At 42.6% G+C, this 12806-nt stretch overlaps 6 non-coding genes across 6 annotated transcripts; all 6 read right to left on the bottom strand.

Moving 5' to 3' along the window:
• Positions 1-5966: 5966 nt before the first annotated feature.
• On the bottom strand, positions 5967-6085 carry LOC130079283 (5S ribosomal RNA). The gene has a single exon (XR_008806389.1). It is a non-coding gene; the product is annotated as a 5S ribosomal RNA (ribosomal RNA).
• A 61-nt stretch (positions 6086-6146) lies between these two features.
• Positions 6147-6265, bottom strand: LOC130078847 (5S ribosomal RNA). The gene has a single exon (XR_008805978.1). It is a non-coding gene; the product is annotated as a 5S ribosomal RNA (ribosomal RNA).
• Positions 6266-6437: 172 nt separating this feature from the next.
• LOC130079284 (5S ribosomal RNA) lies at positions 6438-6556 on the bottom strand. The gene has a single exon (XR_008806390.1). It is a non-coding gene; the product is annotated as a 5S ribosomal RNA (ribosomal RNA).
• Positions 6557-6617: 61 nt separating this feature from the next.
• On the bottom strand, positions 6618-6736 carry LOC130078963 (5S ribosomal RNA). Its single transcript, XR_008806090.1, has one exon. It is a non-coding gene; the product is annotated as a 5S ribosomal RNA (ribosomal RNA).
• A 173-nt stretch (positions 6737-6909) lies between these two features.
• Positions 6910-7028, bottom strand: LOC130079080 (5S ribosomal RNA). The gene has a single exon (XR_008806202.1). It is a non-coding gene; the product is annotated as a 5S ribosomal RNA (ribosomal RNA).
• A 61-nt stretch (positions 7029-7089) lies between these two features.
• Positions 7090-7208, bottom strand: LOC130079202 (5S ribosomal RNA). The gene has a single exon (XR_008806315.1). It is a non-coding gene; the product is annotated as a 5S ribosomal RNA (ribosomal RNA).
• Between the last annotated feature and the right edge of the window lie 5598 nt (positions 7209-12806).

Consider the following 12806-nt stretch of genomic DNA (forward strand, 5'->3'; position numbering starts at 1 on the left):
GTACCACATCTTGGTTAACATTAAAACATTTACAATTAAAATTTTCCCTTTCAAATTCAAAATTCTTCTTTGCCAAAAATTCAACCTGTTTTTCATTGCACCTATAACCTCCTCCCACATTCTATCCGTTGTACTCTTCTCATCTTTACCTAGCGTTACTCCTAGAATCCTCATTTCTTGTACCTCGTTAAAACCCAAAACCTCTTTTAAATCAGACACTCCTCCAAATCTCATATAGACAGTTTTCCCCTCATTTACTTTAGGTCCTGTGCCTTTACAAAACCTTGTCACCCTTTCCATTACATTTTCAACACTTTTATAATCTTCCACAGTTAGTGTCGTGTCATCTGCATATTGGAATACTTTTGTTTCTTCTAGACCCTCCTCAATTTTTATCCCTTTTATTTCTTCATCTTTTTTAATTAACATCCCTAGTGGCTCTGCTATCAGCGTATATAGCTGTGCTGATAATGGACATCCTTGTCTTATGGATCTTGTGACATTAAAAGGATTGGTTAAAAAGCCATTACATTTCACTCTTGTCATTATGTTTCTATATAAAATCTTTAACCACTCTGTAAAATTCTCCCCAAAACCAAAATGTTCTAAAATCGCAAATAAAAAACCATGTTCCACTCTATCGAAAGCCTTCTCGAAGTCTAAGCTAATTATATATCCTTTCCTATTATTTTCCTTTAAAATGCTCATTATATCTCGTATACCACTTGTTGTATCAGCAATATCCCTCCCTGTCACCCCATAAGCTTGGTTTGTCTCAATTATTTTTGGTAAAACATTCTTTAATCTATTCGATAAAATCTTAGCTAAAATCTTCAAATCTGCATTCAGCATTGTAATCGGCCTATAGTTCTTCAAACTCTTTTGATCACCTTTTCTTTTATAAATCAGCTTCATTAGGCCCATACTCATTCTTTGATCTAGCTCCTTTTTCTTAAATATTTCATCATACACTTCTTTTAGGATCTTACTTATTTCCTTCTTGAAAAGCTTATAAAATTCATTCACTATTCCATCTGTCCCCGGATTTTTTTTTCAATTTTTAGACTTTCTATCGCTTGTATTATCTCTTCTTCCTTTATTTCCTCATCACAGTCTTTTTTATCTGCTTCTTCTACTCTCGCTTTGATATGTTGCAGTAAATAATTTTTGTTTTCCTCTTCTACCCCTTCCTCTCTAAACAAGTCTTCATAAAATGTCTTTACTTCATTTAAAAGTAAATTTGTTCCTATTATGCATTCTTCATCTTTGTTTTTTAGTTCTTTTATTGTATCCCTTTCTTCTTTCAAGGTCGAAAAAAAATGTAGTACATTTTTCCCCTTCTATTGTGTATCTAGCTGTACTCCTTAGTCTTGCCCCTTGACATTTTCCCTCTTCTATTTTCTTAAGCTCCTCTTCTAACTCTATTATTTTTTGAATGTCCATTTCCTTTTCCTTTGCTTCTTTTCTTAAACTTTCCCTAATTCCCTGTTCTTTGGCATTTTTGGATTTTCTCATACCTTTACTGAATTTAATTGAGTACTTCTTTATTTCATATTTTACGTTTTCCCACCATATTCGTTTGTCTTCCACATACATACCATCCTTCCTTTCCTGTTCCATTAAATTATATATCCCCGATATGTAATTCTCATCTTTTAAAATTTCAGAATTTAAAATCCACACCCCTGGTCCTTTATCCTCCTTGTTAAACTCTATTTTCCACCTAATCATCTTGTGGTCACTAAAACCAGTGTCATTGTAAACAATATCTTCCATAAAATAATCTATATCCCTTGTACTTAAAATAAAATCAATTCTCGTTTGATTCAAAAAGTTACCAACCAAGCTCCTTCTAGTAAATTCTCTTTTGTTTTCATTTCTCTCCCTCCACACATCAGTCATGTTTCTTTCTTCCATTAAAGATACCAGTTCTTTTCTTCCCACGTCCGTTCTAAAAAACATTCCTTCTGCCATATCTCTTTTGCTAAACACAGTGTTAAAATCTCCTACTATTATTACTGACTTCCATTTATCTATTATACCTCTAATGTTTTCGAAAAACTCTTTTTTTCCTTTATCCTCTGTTGGTGCATGAACATTCATTAAAATAAAATCCTTTCCCCCTTGACTTATTTCAACAGCATTACATTTCCCTTTTCCATCATTATATATTTCTTTCACTTTGCAGTCAACATCGTTCCTTATTAAAATTGCCACTCCGCTTCCTAACTTTCCATCTCCATTACTATAAAACATTTCACCATTCCACATCTTTTTAAAATTGTCAATTACATCATTTTTCCAGTTTGTTTCCTGAAATACAATAATGTCTTCCTCCTTGCATAGTTCTAGAGTATTTTTTAGTTTGTTCATACTCATTAATCCTCTTGCATTCCAACATACCAAATTTAAAATCATACTGTACAAAAATAAATAATTAAAAACATTCATCTTTAGTCTTTCTCATGTTCTTGTACCATCCCCAACTTCATTTTACCTATTTCAGTAACTTTTTTCTTTCTTCCCACATTATAATTTGGCTTTACCTTCATTGGCATTCTTCTTGTTGTCATTCCACTTTTTTCTCTTTCTTTCCTTGCAACATGCTGTTCCATATCCAGTTTCTTCTTCTCTTTGTTCCCCTCGTTATCACTTATTTCCTTTTCCCCCGTTATTCCCTGCTTCTCTCTCTCAGTTGTGTCCTCGTCCATTCTCTCCTCTTCTCCATCCTGATGACTTTGGTGTTTCCGCTGCTGATATTCCACACTTTCCATTTCTTTCCTTGCAGCCTGCTGTTCCATGTCCAGTTTTCCCTTCTCTTTGTTCCCCTCATTATCACTTATTTCCTTTTCCTCCATTATTTCCTTTTCCTCTCTCTCACTTGTGCCCTCCTCCCTTCTCTCCTCTTCTCCATCCTGATTACGTTGGTGTTTCCGCTGCTGATATTCCACACTTTCCATTGACTCCCGCTGTATGTTTTCCATCTGTTCGACCGTCTCCGTGGTTTCTGTTGTCTCGTCACACACCTGCCTATCCATCTGTTGCCGCTCCTCTGTTTCCTCCTCATCACCTCCCGTCCAACATTTACATTTGTTAAGAGGAATTCCGCATTCTGGGCATTCGATTGCCGTACAGTCTCTTGCAAAATGTCCTTGCTCATCGCACTTGAAACATTTGAACTCAGGACAGTCTTTGAAGATGTGCTCCGGACTTATACACAGTCGGCAAGTCTTGACCTGTCTACTGTGTATTATCCTGAAGAACTGCAAGCCCTCCGCTGTCTCAAACTTAGAACTGTACGGCAGCGACGCCACCTCCTTTGGGAACTTGACTTTTACAAATCTTGTTCCATCCTCTATCTCCGTTCCTGGGTAAAACTTCCTTCTTATCCCTGTTGTGGGAGTAACTCCCCATCCTTCCAGCTTTGTGATTATGGCTTCATCTTCAAGATACACAGGCAGATGCATGAACGAGACGACATACTCCCTGTCCCGTAATTTTTTAACGTCACATGATTGTCCTTTAATTTCCAAACCATTAAGCAGCTCATCACAATCTTCTTCCGCTTCAACTGTCACTTCATATTGCTTGTTAGTCTTTGGTCTTACCGCAAGGATTTTCTCCACTCCTATAATTCCTTTGATTGCTCTTATTATGTCCTCCGCTCCCCCATTTTGTACTTTACTAATGTCAATCGTTACTGTTGCTTCCTTGGAGTAAGTTCTCTGTTTCTTGTGTTCTTTTGCCGTCATCTCATCTCGTTGTGTTAATCCGTTTCTGTTTTCTTTTGCCTTTGCTTGTTCCACCTCCATTGCCATTTCATAACCAGTCAATCCGTCCATTTCACTCATTCCAACTCAAAAAGCAAAAAAGCAAACCACTCCCCAGACAGCCGAGAGCTAAGGATGGCTGGCGCGAAACAGACGTTCCGAAGCTTTGCGAGATCCCGAAGCAAAGATGATTCGAAACACTGATCCGAAGCGTGATTCAAAACACCCACGTCACGTGACAACGGCTAAATGAAGCGTCTAAGTGTTTCATCAGGTGGAGTGCTCCTCCGAATCAGGGTTTCATTGATTGGTCGGTTCGGGAACAAATCACACAATCACACAGTATAAAAGTTTTGTCAACGCATTTTCATATCGTGGGTTTTTGTGAGAGGAGTTTGGTTTTGAGATAGCGGATTTTTGGTGATATAGTGACATTTATAGTGCGATTTGTTTAGTTATATTTAGGATTTAATTTACATTTACACATTGACTTAGAGACACACAGAGTACATATAGTGACACATTAATAGATGCATTGATAGAAATATATATATATATATATATATATATATATATATATATATATAGAGATTAATAGATAGATACATATATTACAGATACATATAGATTATTAGATAGATAGGCTACATATAAAATAGATAGATAGATAGATAGATAGATAGATAGATAGATAGATAGATAGATAGATAGATAGATAGATAGATAGATAGATAGATAGATAGATAGATAGATAGATAGATAGATAGATAGATAGATAGAAATGGAGGCTCCACAGAAGAGATGCCGTACATCTGTGGTGTGGGAGCATTTCCATTTGGAACCCCCAAATAAAGAGAGATGTGTGTATTGTGATCGGCAGCTAGCCTACTGCCACAATACATCATCCATGATGCGCCATTTGAGGAGCATTCATCCTGCCATTCTGCAGGGTGCAGAGGATGGTAGTGTTCCCCCTGTACCAAGGCCTGCTACTGACATCCTGCCAAAGCCCTGGATGCTGAAAAGCACATCACACTGGAGTGTGCTTCACTGATGCGTTCAAACACAACTCCTGGTGAGTTTCAGTCTATGTTATCTTATGTAATGTGATTCATGAAATTTATACTTCATATGTGTTGTCAGTTTATGATTTGTTACTAATTGCCGTTTTCTTTTAATTCAGAACCACAAATGTCAACATCAGGCCCATCATCATCAACACCAGTTGAAACACATGACAGTTTATGGGAACATTTTGACAATCGTATCCGTGAGACCCAGATGATACACAATCCTACAGCTGATGCCACAGTGGAAGTGAAAAAATACCTCAGCGATGCGTTTTTGCCCAGAACTCATGATCCTCTAACTTATTGGAAAGAGAGAGCAGTAATCTTTCCTCATTTGTATGTCCTAGCTAAACAATATCTTTGTATGCCAGCAACAAGTGTCCCTTGTGAGAGAATTTTTTCAAAGGCTGGAGAGATTATCTGTAAAAAAAGAAGTAGGCTGAGTCCTTCAACAGCAGAGAAATTAATATTTTTGAATAAAAATCAATAAGAAAGGGAGACATTGTGGCTTGATTTATTTTTTATTAATATTCATTTTTCATGACCAAAATCACATTATGCAATGTGAAGAGACTACAGGTTACAAGCTTCATATATTACAAAAATACAATAATAAAAAAAAAAAACCAACACATTTTTTTATTAGCTCTTTGTAAAGGTTGTTTCAGATCAACACCTGCAAGTGACCACTAGGTGTCACCGTGGAGACGGGTTTCGGATTGATTCGAAGCCTCGAAACAAAATGGCACATTTGCTTCGACTGTTTCATTGCTTCACGAAGCCTCGATCTGCCCATCACTACCGAGAGCTGCTGGTTCGTGGTTTAAAACAAAATAGACAAGGTAAAGAAAAAATATCTTTCCCTCAAACTTCAAACAAAACAAAAATAACAAAACAAACAAACAAAGTCGCGATACACTCTGCCACTCCAATTACTTCCTGGATTACTTCCTCGAAAACTGCTGCCAAAATCAGGCTTTTTGAAGAAAAAATTAAGAGACACTTTCAGGGTTTCTGAACAAACTCAGAGACCATTTCAGGCTGTTTGAAGAAACAAAGAGACTATGTCCAGCTTTTTGAAGAAGCTCAGTGACTCTTTTTTTTTTTTTTTTTTTTTTAACAAAAAAGCTTACAGCACCTGGTATTCCCAGGCGGTCTCCCATCCAAGTACTAACCAAGCCCGACCCTGCTTAGCTTCCGAGATCAGACGAGATCGGGCGTGCTCAAGGTGGTATGGCCGTAAGCGAAAACTGCTGCCAAAATCGGCCTATTTAAAAGGTTAGAACATTAGTGAAGTAAACTAAAAAGCTTACAGCACCTGGTATTCCCAGGCGGTCTCCCATCCAAGTACTAACCAGGCCCGACCCTGCTTAGCTTCCGAGATCAGACGAGATCGGGCGTGCTCAAGGTGGTATGGCCGTAAGCGAAAACTGCTGCCAAAATCGGGCTTTTTGAAGAAAAAATTAAGAGACACTTTCAGGGTTTCTGAAGAAGCTCAGAGACCATTTCAGGCTGTTTGAAGAAACAAAGAGACTATGTCCAGCTTTTTGAAGAAGCTCAGTGACTCTTTTTTTTTTTTTTTTTTTTTTAACAAAAAAGCTTACAGCACCTGGTATTCCCAGGCGGTCTCCCATCCAAGTACTAACCAAGCCCGACCCTGCTTAGCTTCCGAGATCAGACGAGATCGGGCGTGCTCAAGGTGGTATGGCCGTAAGCGAAAACTGCTGCCAAAATCGGCCTATTTAAAAGGTTAGAACATTAGTGAAGTAAACTAAAAAGCTTACAGCACCTGGTATTCCCAGGCGGTCTCCCATCCAAGTACTAACCAGGCCCGACCCTGCTTAGCTTCCGAGATCAGACGAGATCGGGCGTGCTCAAGGTGGTATGGCCGTAAGCGAAAACTGCTGCCAAAATCGGGCTTTTTGAAGAAAAAATTAAGAGACACTTTCAGGGTTTCTGAAGAAGCTCAGAGACCATTTCAGGCTGTTTGAAGAAACAAAGAGACTATGTCCAGCTTTTTGAAGAAGCTCAGTGACTCTTTTTTTTTTTTTTTTTTTTTTTTACAAAAAAGCTTACAGCACCTGGTATTCCCAGGCGGTCTCCCATCCAAGTACTAACCAGGCCCGACCCTGCTTAGCTTCCGAGATCAGACGAGATCGGGCGTGCTCAAGGTGGTATGGCCGTAAGCGAAAACTGCTGCCAAAATCGGCCTATTTAAAAGGTTAGAACATTAGTGAAGTAAACTAAAAAGCTTACAGCACCTGGTATTCCCAGGCGGTCTCCCATCCAAGTACTAACCAGGCCCGACCCTGCTTAGCTTCCGAGATCAGACGAGATCGGGCGTGCTCAAGGTGGTATGGCCGTAAGCGAAAACTGCTGCCAAAATCGGGCTTTTTGAAGAAAAAATTAAGAGACACTTTCAGGGTTTCTGAAGAAGCTCAGAGACCATTTCAGGCTGTTTGAAGAAACAAAGAGACTATGTCCAGCTTTTTGAAGAAGCTCAGTGACTCTTTTTTTTTTTTTTTTTTTTTTAAACAAAAAAGCTTACAGCACCTGGTATTCCCAGGCGAATTCTCTCCCAAGTCCCTAAAGCCTGCTCAACGGACCAATGGTTGAGCCCTGTTGTGCAAAGTTGAGGAACGACAAGCCAATCATTGAGCCCTGTTGAGGAGAGCTGAGCAGCGATCAGCCAATCAGAGACCTCTGTTGTGGAATCGTCATTCGAGACTGCGCTGTGATGCAGTCGGCCGTTTGACAGATTTGACAGACTAATATTTTTATTCTCAGGTAAGTTTGGTGTAATTATTTGATAAGTAATGACTGAAACTCTATGTATTTTTGGATAATTTGCCTGAATTTGCCTGAGGTTTGACATGATAATCTAGTTAGCGTTGAAATTAATGATTGAGCTAGCTTCTACCAATCGCCAGCCAGTGTAATGATCTGACGATCTCTGGAAATACTTTTAAATCGTGATCGGACACTCTAGCTCACTTCTTAAGACCATGGATATTGTGTTACAACAGTTTTGAGTTGAAATTCGACGTGTAAGTATGCTTTAGAAGTGTAAACATGCCAACTGCGATTGGCATGAATGCATTGAAAATGAATGAAGTACCAATCGCCACTGTAATGACCTGACGATCTCTGTAAATACATTAAAAACGTGATCGAACACTCTATCCCACTTCTTAAGACTATGGAGATGGTGTTACAACAATGTGGAGTTGCAATTCGATGTGTAAATATGCTTTAGAAGTGTAAACATGTCAACCGCGATTTGCATGCTAACAACAAAGTGATGAATGAATGGGCTGTTTTTGCTTACTACTTTTACGAGGGCTGCAGGGTCTCTAAAATGTATTTAAGCCCTCATCTGATCATCTGGCTAGCATGTTTAGACTTTGTAGATGTTGTTACTACAGTGTGCAGTCGAAATTCGAGGTCTAAATATGCTTTGGATGTGTAAACACAACACCTGATTTTTAAGCTGTGTTAATGAGTACACCACTATCAAACTAATATGTGCAGTGATAGGCTTTTATTACATCTCACGGGATGTGTGTGTAAATACTGTCATCCAGTTTAAATAAATAACATGGCTCTCTTGCTTTGACCTTATTTATATGATGACTACTAACTGCAAATGAGCCATGTTTAAAAGTTTTGTTACAGTCACTTGTTGGAAAGTTAAATGAACAGTCATCACTGATTCCTATTACCTGTGTTTACATTACCAGAAAGAATGGAGAGCCATGATAGCTATGAGTGTGAGGTGTGCAACAAGAGGTTTACTCTGAAGTCCAACCTTACACGCCACATGAAGCTTCACGACCCTAAACAGCATGCCTGTGACGTGTGTGGGAAGAGCTTCTCGACCAAGCCCCAGCTTGACCTACATCTGAAGCAGCACCAGTACCCCCGCATCCCCATGTACAGGCAGGTAGAGGCCCGGATGATGTGTACGGTAGCTGCCAAGGCTGAGGCAGGCAACCCTAACAAGGAGGTGGACCCGACCTGGCTGGACCCTGTGAAGGCGGAGGCCGCTGCCAAAAAGGCCGGAGGGGAGATGTGGAGAGGCCAGCTCGTCATGACCTTTGGCATGTACGCCGGGCAGACATTTAGGTGGCTGCTAGAGAATGATGCTGGTTGGGCGGCGTGGATTCTGTCCGAGTTCATTCACCAGGGCGAGCTGAATGAGCTGATGAAGTGGCAGAAGGAGCGCCTACAGGAGTACGTCAACATGTTCCCCTCTGTAACGTGTCTCGTTGACAGGAAGCTGAAGGTAAGTTATCTAGGTTAAAATTTCTATTTGTACATGTGAGTGATAATTCACACCATTTCAAAACCATGATGTATGGATCTTACTGTCATGTTTTTCTTTCTTTTTTTTTCTCAGGAAAAGACAGGCGCAGCGGTGTCATCCTTCTCCCAGCATGGCTCCAATTATGCCAGTGATGCCGAGCTATTGGCTGTGGCAGGTAATATTATTATGCTTACGTATGGAAATTAATTGACCATTGTATCCCTTCTAGAGCGGCTTAAACTAATAATGTTTTTCTTTACTTCTGTCATTATGTTAAATTCATTTGGAATAATTATCTCAATTCTCTGTGTGTGTGTGTGTGTGTGCTTTGCAGAACAACTCCTGGATGAGTCTCAGGTCCCTGTCTCCACCCACATCACCACCGTGGGACAACTCACTCCAGCCGCAGCTGCCAGCAAGGAGCCTGCCGTGCCACCATCGCAGGAGCAGCCCTCCGTCTCCACCGGCATCCACCTGGAGGGTTGGCAGAGGTACTGGGAGGAACCACCAGCATCTGCCCAAGCACTTGGCATCGCCCTACCAAACATTAAGTGGATGAAGTGCAACGAGGCATATGGCCTGTTTGAGAGGGCATCCCGGTATAATAATGCCAAAGGCGACATTGTGGAGAGGAAGTTGCTGAAGGAGAAGATGGAGTTCCACCCACCCCCACTGCCTGTGTCCGTCAAGGGAGCAGTTCCCAGCATGCTCTCCTTTTTCACCACGCCTGCCTTCTTCTGGCGCCCCGTCGGTGTGATGAAGGCCATGATTCCCTGCCCCAACACCAACTGCCCTGCGCCGCCTGGGGAATACCTGGAGAGGAAGGGCTTCGGCAGCTACGCCAGGCAGGTGTGTGGCATGTCATCCTACTACACCCTCCTGACGGAGAAGCTGAAGTGCTCCTACTGCGAGAAGGTGAGGCATGTGTCGGTGGCACGCGACAGTGAGGAGGAGGAGGAGGAGGAGGAAGATCACCATCAGCAGCAGTACATTTGGCTGGCCTACAGTCCAAAAGTTCTGATGAGCCTCGCCCCTGCTGTTAGACGGATGTTCCCCGCCATTCTGTGTGGGAAGCGCGCCATCGACAGAGGAGTGGTGACTCTGCTGAGCGACCGCCTCAACGCCGTGTCGATGAGCAAGGTGCAGCGGCTTCTGAAACAGGGCCACGACGAGTGGTACATCGAGCGGCGTGACCTGTACCAGACTCTGCTGTACGACGCCCACACAGCTGGCTCTTCGTCGACGGCAGCCTCATCCTCCTCGCAGAAGGGCATCCTCGCCTTCGCCAAACCTGCAGGGACGTACACACCTCCCATTCCCCAGTCTCCTCTTCCATCTGCCCGGGTGCTGAGGCGAGCACACCTCATCATGGAGATGGAGAAGATGCCAGTGTACCGTAGCGAGATCCTCAGCATGACTGGAGAAATCCTCTGCATAGATGGCACAAGAAAGGTATGCATGCAGCCATCATGTTATGGTAAAAAAAAAAAAAAATACAGATGTGTCTTAACTAGTGACATTAATGTAATGTAATAATGTGTATGTTTTGATTTGGTCTGTTTTATGACAGGTCCTGAAGAAGATCTACGGGGACGGCCAGGGCACGATGCAGTACCTCACCAGCGTCCTGAATGAGTGGGGTCAGTTCTTGACGACGGTGGTGGTGGCAGCTGAGTCCGAGGGCTGCTATGCACGCATGGCCAGGGGTCTTGTGGCTCGGTTCGAGCGTGCGAACGCTCCAGCCCCGAGAGTGATTTATGCCGACAACAACTGCTGCCGGTACATTTTAATTGAATTAATTCCATCGTAGCATAATGATATTTCATCATAGTGTAATGATATTTCAAATAATAATTCAGGTAATTCAAATCACACATGACAAGTTATTTAATGAAACACTATTGCATAGATACTGGTAGATGCATGCTATTTTTTCTGTGTCATTTCAGTGACAGTGGCTCATCGTTCCCTGAGACCCTCTTCAGTGACTGGGTGCAGAGGGGTGCTGTGGTCCGTCTGGACATCCGCCACTGGCTGCAGCGCTGGGATGCTGTGGTCATCAAACAGAGCCACGCCAAGTACGGGGTATTCATGAGTGCCATGGCAGGGGCGGTGTTGGCCTACAATAAGGGGGACATGATGCTCTTGGTCCAGGCAGTGCGGAAGGGCAACGAGGAACTGTACGGCAACCACACTGACCAACAGATGCTCGCCTTCCTCAAGCCGTCTCAGATCAAGAGCTATGTCAGGCGCATAACGAGGGGTGTTGAGGTAACTATTTGTAATAAGTTTGTAATAGAAATGCATCATGTGTAATAAAGCTGTTATATGAATAACATTTCTAATTATACCTTTCCCACCTGTGTGTTACAGGAGACCGCTGCGACTGTGGACTCCATCCTTGATGAGTTCAAGGGACCAGCAGGCCTTGACATCGACGGGATCCCCTTGTTCAAATCCTCAGACGCCGTTGATGCACATTGGGCAAGGCAAGCAAGCACCTCGGATGCATGCAGGCGAGTTTATTTGTGAATGGGTCAAGACAGATACAAGTATGGCCATGTATAGACACATTTAGACAAAACTGGATGGGCCAGAGTAATCATGAACCTCGTACTGTTTTGTGTGTTGCAGGACCCCCCTGGTGTTCCGCTGTACGTGGCAGTGAGGACGGTGGTGCTGAACGGTGTACAGCTGCAGAGGTACAGATGCCGGCGTGGCAGCAATTCTTTGGAAGGGCTGCATTCCCATCTAGTCAACGCCATACCATCTAACAGATGCGGCATCATGCCATTCCAAGTGACTAATGAAAACAAAAGGCTTTGTCAACATCGTCAAATGTTTTTATTTTATTTTTTAAATATATGTTTATTAGATTTTTTCAAGAATGTTATGTACAAGAAGGTTAAAAAACATTATGCTTAAAGAAGGGCAACTTTCATTTTCAACTACAATAACGCCAGAAATGTGTTACATGCTTTAAATGTGTTAAATGTGTTTCAGGTGTACCTGATCGCCTTCGCCGTACAGTGGAACGCCAGGATGGAGTCCCTTCGCGTCGACGGAGGTCGTGGTCGCCAGACGAGCTGCGTGGACGCTGCGAGGATTCAGCGAATGAATCGGCAGGCGGAGCTGCTCTTTGGCAAGGAGCACGTCTTTGAACCTAACTTCGCTGCTCCTCTGCCATACCCTGACGACTACAACCATCCAGACGAGGAGGAGCTGCTTGGCGTGGAGTATGGCATGTGCCAGTCCACTGCATTCACTGCAAGGCACTACTACGTGCAGAAAGGTACAGCATTTTTCATCACACAACAATATATACTAAAATCACCTGCCCGCTAACTGTCTGCTGACCTTGTACTCATCACTACTAATCACAATGTAACTTAACACAATGTAATGTTTTTCAGCTGAGGAGGAGCAGTGTAGGAAGGACGAGGAGGAGGAGGGGAAAGGGGAGTCCGCTGTTGAGGAGAGTGGCGAGGAAGAGGAGGACGAGCAGGCTGACGAGGGTGTCGGAGGCATGTCGGAGGAGGACCCCATAGACCACGTCTGTGAGAAGCATGTCGTCCTCACTCAGGCAGAGCAGGTGGAGGAAGAGGATGACCCCGCTTTGCAGAATGTCCTGGCCAGCCAACGCCATCTCCATCTGCCAGG

This window comes from Rhinichthys klamathensis, unplaced genomic scaffold, assembly GCF_029890125.1.
Source record: "Rhinichthys klamathensis goyatoka isolate OS25496 unplaced genomic scaffold, OSU_Roscu_1.1 h1tg001008l_1, whole genome shotgun sequence".
Lineage (NCBI taxonomy): Eukaryota > Metazoa > Chordata > Actinopteri > Cypriniformes > Leuciscidae > Rhinichthys > Rhinichthys klamathensis.